This window comes from Ailuropoda melanoleuca, chromosome 3 (genome assembly GCF_002007445.2).
Source record: "Ailuropoda melanoleuca isolate Jingjing chromosome 3, ASM200744v2, whole genome shotgun sequence".
In the NCBI taxonomy this organism is placed as follows: domain Eukaryota; kingdom Metazoa; phylum Chordata; class Mammalia; order Carnivora; family Ursidae; genus Ailuropoda; species Ailuropoda melanoleuca.
Window position 1 is genome coordinate 35,712,963 of NC_048220.1, and position 6,395 is coordinate 35,719,357.

The following is a 6,395-nucleotide window of genomic DNA, read 5'->3' on the forward strand; positions in this document are numbered from 1 at the left end:
GTTTAGACTTGCTCAAACCAAATGTTTAGATTGGATCTTTTTTCAAGAGCCATTCTGGGGGGCGCCTGGGTGGCACAGCAGTTAGGCGTCTGCCTTCGGCTCAGGGCGTGATCCCGGCGTTACGGGATCGAGCCCCACGTCGGGCTCCTCTGCTGGGAGCCCTTCTTCCTCCTCCCCCTCCCCTTGCTTGTGTTCCCTCTCTCGCTGGCTGTCTCTATCTCTGTCAAATAAATAAATAAAATCTTAAAAAAAAAAAAAAGAGCCATTCTGAATTGGTCCTGGAATATGCTGCGTTTTCTCCCACCTCAGGGTCTTTGCACATGTTGTCCCGTTTCTGGAACATTTCCTCCCTCTGCTCTTTGTGACCCTGACTTTGGCTCAACTTCAGTTCTCTATTAGACATCAAGGGCTCCAGAAAGATTTCCCTGGCCCCATAGGCCTGAGTGGGTGTTCGTTCCATGTGCCCCCACAGAGCTCTGTGCTTTCCTGGGCACAGCTTCTGTCAAACTGTATTGACTTTCCGCTATCTCCCCATGCAGGCAGGGACATATCTGCTTTGGTCACCATTATCTCTGCAGGGCCTGGCATATTGCCATACTATGTCTTCAACATTGGCTGGATGAATGAATAAAAGAAGCATTCATTCCTTCTACTTGGGCTTTACAAAGATTTTGACTTTCACAAGAAAGCTGCAATTTGTTACAAACATAGATCCGTATTTAACTTTTTCTTTAAAATGCGGGTTCTTCTTGAGCAGGAAAAGGATGCTAGATAGAAACTAAAGAAATCTGAAAAAAGACTGGACTGGATTTCAGTTTAAAAAAAAAAAGGCAGACTCTTTCTGTGGTGAGTGCTTACTAGGTAGAAAAGATAAAAAATGAGATATAATTAACATACCAAAAATTCACCCTTTAAAAGTGTGTATGTAATTCAGTGCTTTCTACTATATTCACAAGATTGTGCAGCCATTACCACTATTCAGTTCATCAGTTGATAAACATCTAGGGCGTTTTTACTTTGGGGTTATAATGAATGACATTGCTATGAATATTAGTGCCTAAGCTTTTGTGTGCACCTGTGTTTTCAATCCTCATACCCATGTACCTAGGAATGAAATTGCTGGGTCATGGGGTGACTCTTTGTGTAACTATTTGAGGAACTGCCAAACTGATTTCCAAAGTGGCTGTGCCATTTAACATTCCCGTCAGCAATGTACGAGGGTTCAAATGTCTCCACATCCTAGTGAAGATCCATTTGAATAAATTTATTTATTTTATTTTATTTTTTCTAAAGATTTTATTTATTTATTCGACAGAGATAGAGACAGCCAGCGAGAGAGGGAACACAAGCAGGGGGAGTGGGAGAGGAAGAAGCAGGCTCATAGCGGAGGAGCCTGATGTGGGGCTCGATCCCATAACGCCGGGATCACGCCCTGAGCCGAAGGCAGACGCTTAACCGCTGTGCCACCCAGGCGCCCCTGAATAAATTTATTTTAGGCAAACAGAATGCTGACATGGAGAAATAGGAATGATATACTTTCTACCCATGTGGTTAATGCATATGAATCAAATGGTCAGTAATAACCTCACCAATCTGCCATTTCACATCTAAAAGCTCATAAGGACAAGAAAAGAAAAGAAAATGACTAACTTAGGAATGAAAGATTGACGTAACCAAAGTTGTCTGTTAAAAAAACCAAAAAACAAAAAAGCATACATATTGAGTAAAGAGCCTGAAGGAAATTTAAACTTGAAAGCTATGCAGCAGTGTCCTCTGCTTAAGCCTACGCCATCCCCTGCTGGGGTTCAGATGTGTCTGGGCCTGTTTGGTAGACTGAGCTGCCAGAAATTGATTTGTAAGAGGGACCAATGACCTCAGGAGAGAGAATTCATTTAAGGGAAGAGAGACTCAAACAGAAAAGCTTAATAAGTCTTCTGGGGGGAGGCACAGCTCTGAATACACAGGACTCCCCAAAATCTAGTCTTGCCTCCAGGTACCCAGAACTGAGTCCTAGGTGAGAAAGTCCCGTGCATAAAATTCGAAAGCACTGTTTCTGTGGTTTGGATGCTTGTGTCCGACCTCCCCCGTCCTCTGCCCTGCCCACCCCAAATTCCTCTGCTGAAATCCTAATGCCCAGTGTGATGGTATTAGGCGGAGGGGACTTTGGAAGGTGCTTATGTTGTGAGGGTAGAGCCCTCTTAACTGGGATTAGCACTGTTATAAAAGAAACCCCAAAGAGTTCCCTAGCCCCTTCTGCCATGTGAGGTCACAGTGGGAAGGCGGTAGCCTACCACCTAGAGGAGGGCCTTTACTAGAACCCAACCATGATATGATCTTGGACTTCCAGCCTATGGTATTTCTGTTGTAACAGCCTGGATAGACTAAGACAATTGTTCTCGATAAAAGCTCTAAGGCAAGGAATGAAAGGTAGTACTGCCTCAGTAATCTGCTCAGGTAGATATGTTACACAAAAGGGAGAGAGGCTTCATGACCTCCAGAATATTCATCTCCATATTGATACATCGCAGCACCCTACATCTCAGGAGTGGTGGGGGTGGCAATGGGCCTGTAGGGGGTGGTTGGCTGGTGACACTGGAGGCTGCCATGAGACAACTTCACCCAGTTATATGAGTAGTGAAGACAAGAGCAGCTGACATCACTGAAGAGGGGTAGGGCAGAAGAAGAGAGTGGTGGTAGCCCGCGAACTTTCCGGTAAGCCCAGGTGATATGCTCTCTAAAGATTCCTTGAAGGGGCATCAATGTGGAGTGGAGGTGAGGAAAGATCACAACTTGTGCAGATCATCACTATGTGTAAGTTAAGAGTGTATAGCATTTTGGTTGGTGTGGCCTAGGAAAATACAGTCTAACCACTAATGACATAAAATTAAAACATAACTAGGTAGCTCAGAAATGAGCCAAACGATTTTGAAACGAATGACTAAAAACACATTGTTCTTTTGGGATGACTGGTAGTCATATAAAATAAAATTTTTTCCACTTCAGAAGTCTTTGCTATTGTGATAGCTGATGTAATAACCCTGGTTAATGGCCTTTCCTGTTATAGGTTACTGCGTTGTTCTCACATTTGGGAACTTTCCATTGCTTCAGAGATGAACTTTCCCACAGTTTTCTATCCCATGACATTTGAGGTTATAGATGAAAATGTAATTAGTGGTCAATGGCAGGAAAAGTAAGCAGCTGATACAATGTGTAGCGATCAAAAAAATGAAGCAAGCTCAACTGGATCCAAGATATTGACTTAACATAAAGCCAACACAACAGAACCTGTGAGGACAGCCATGTCCTGGGGTTCTCCCATCTCATAAGGGAGCTGAAGGATGGATCCACACATGCTACCTTTTCAACCACATGGAAATGAAACCATGTGATCACACCTCTATTTTTCTCGTATGATGAAACACATTAAGTTCAGGCCAATGGCCTTTTTTGAAGGTATCGTAAGTTATCATTAGACTCTTTTTCCATCAAAGAATACTTTCGAGACTTCCAAGAAAGAAATACATCAGATCTCACACGTTCTTGGTATGTGTTGAAGCATAAAGACAGCTCAGGGAATAGTGGGGAGGTATTTGTAAAACATGTTACAAGTCTAATTCTTCATTTCAGCTCAGGTTATGATCTCCAGGTCGTGAGATCTAGCCCCGATTCAGACTCCCAGCTCAGCATGGAGTGGGCTTGAGATTCTCTCTCTCCCTCTCTCGCACCCTCTCCCCCAGCTCACACTTCCTCTCTCTCTCCCTCTCAAAATAAATAAACAAAATCTTTAAAAAAAGTAAACACTTGAGAAGGCATGGTCAAAGACGACACCATATTCCATCTGTGTATGGAAAAAGATGGATCAAAGCAATGGTGATCAAACCGTGGATTCAGTAGGGGCACTAACCACCCTGAAATTAGCCTGGGGTGACTGGGGAGAAGCCACATAGGTTCACAGCCCTCACAGAAAAGATCAGACTGCCTGAGTTTTTGTCTCTTTTGTATGTTAGCTTTTGTCTAATATTTATATTTGAACACAGGGATTTGCTGCTCAAAGAAGGGGAAGAGAGAGAGAGCATGCAAGAGCGAAAGAGAAAGAGATTGAGAGTGAAAACCACTGGGGTTTGCTTAACTTCACTTGTGCAAATGTTATGGTTTCTCAGGAGGAGCCTTTGCCTGGCTAAATCCTGCACGTTAATCACAGTTGAGGCAAACTCTGTTGCTGTTTTCCTTGCTCACACCGGGAATTCATCTACTCCTGGCTCCCAACAGATGGTCTTGGCAGGGCTTGTCATGGCTGCTTTGTTACTGAGCTGCATGGTGGAAACACCAGAGCCCTTGGCTGGGTCTCTCCCACCAACCCCTGGCTGACCTCTCGTGCTGTACATCTCCACGTAAAGCGGAAGAAAACTCACAAGACTCGGACACGGGATGGCTGAACTGGTCCTATCCAGAACTTGCTCAGGACGACTGAGATTAAGAGAGAATCAGGAAGGAGAAGTCAGCCATTCCTTTAAGGGCCATAAAACTTACGGAAATGCCAAAAGATGACAAAGCCAGAGGGAGGGTTTGAATGTTTGGCCACTTTAGCACTTAGCTCCCGGCACTTTGGAAATAGCATGTCAAACAACGTGGACACTACTGAGTCCAAAACCAGCTTTGATATTTGCTGAGGTTTCTTTGTTTTGTTTTGTTTTTTTGTTTGTTTTGCATCTTTATACACAGGCACTTTAAGACACTGTGGAGAGTCTTCCCTTGTTTTCCATACATCATAATGGCATAAAACCAGGGGAGGAACAGGGATGCCAGAAAGAATTACAAACAGAGAATAGAAGAAAAATATGGAAAAAAAGGGAAATTAGGGGACATATGTGAGCATAGTCACTAACTTGATCTGGCAAATGTAAAACTGACCCAGTTAAGAGCAAAGAAAACCAGTTAGGGCCCTGCCTCCTGATGAGCCCTACCACCACCTCCGGCGGGCTTTTGGGCTCCTTGGGCAACAGGCAGACGTGTCAGTTCCTGCTGGCTTCAATCCTGTCTGGCCTCTGGAACATCGGCCAAGCACTTGATCATTCAGCATTTCTCAGTCCTGTGCCTCCGAAGGCCACACGTGGCATTATTGGGAGCTCCTTGCTTGTTAGTAGGCCTGGAATTTGCCTTCTGCACCCACATCTGGTCCCCAGATGGTGGGGCTGACCCAAGGCTTCCAGGTGTTCACTAAGTTTCAGGTTCCTTGTGTTTGTGGCCAGTTTGCCCACCTAGTGTTTTGCCTGTTTTTCGTGGGGACTAGAATCTGGTCTGGAAGTAGTCTGGAGCTGCCATGCCTCTCCTGGCTCCTGTCAGTCTGCTCATCTGTCTTCTACCCTCTTATGGTCCATTCACCCCACACCAGGCTACACTTAAGTTCTATACTTGTTATTTTGAAAAGTTTCAACCCTACACCATAGCTGAGAAAACAGTACAGCGAATAGCCATATACCCTTCACTTAGATTTACTAATTGTTGGCAGGTTACCACATTTGTTTTTCTTTCTTGCTCTTTCTACACACACACATACACACACACACACACACACACACACACTACCATAATTGTCCCAATAATGTTCTTTGTGGTTATATTTTTTTCAATTCAGGATCCAATCAAGGATCATGCATTGCATTTAGCTGTCATGTCTCTTCAGCTCTCTTTGATCTAAAACAGCTACCTTGCATTTTGAAACATCTTTCTTGAAGTCAATATTTTTGAAGAGTCCAGGATGATTGTTTTGTAGAATGTCCAGTTTGGCTGTCTCATTATCTCCTCCAGATTAGATGCAGTGGGGCCACAAGGTTGATTTTTTCCTTCCCTTGCACTGCTGCACATATGTTATTTTTGGCAGGAATATCCTATAGGTATGACTGCCTCTGAGGTATGGGCTGTGCCTTACCTTACCTTACCTTCCTCTGCATATCACTGCACAGGGACCATCTCCCCTCACCCTAAACAGAAGGCAGAGAGCAGCAAGGGTGGCCAAAAAATTTGTGCTGGGCAGACCTGGGCTCCCAAGTTTGCTGCCATCAGACACTACTCTGACAGTTCAGTCAGACTGTTGTGGTTCAAAGGGAAATAGCTAGATGTTCCCCTTTGGATCCCATTTTCAATAGTCACAGATGAACTCTCAGATACACTGGGGTCTTAGAACTCTCTAGTGGTGGCCAGGCTGGGAGTGGACCCAAGAGGGAAGAAATGAGGAAGAGATTCCACAGAAACTACATCTGAGAGGCTTTGTAGGCCTACAGGCTCTGGTGTATAACCTTCGGTATGTGGACAGAGCTTCTGGACTCAAGCAGAATCTGCAGGCAAAGGGACTGTCGTGCTGGGCTTCAGACAGAGACAGGAAAGCCCAGGAGGAG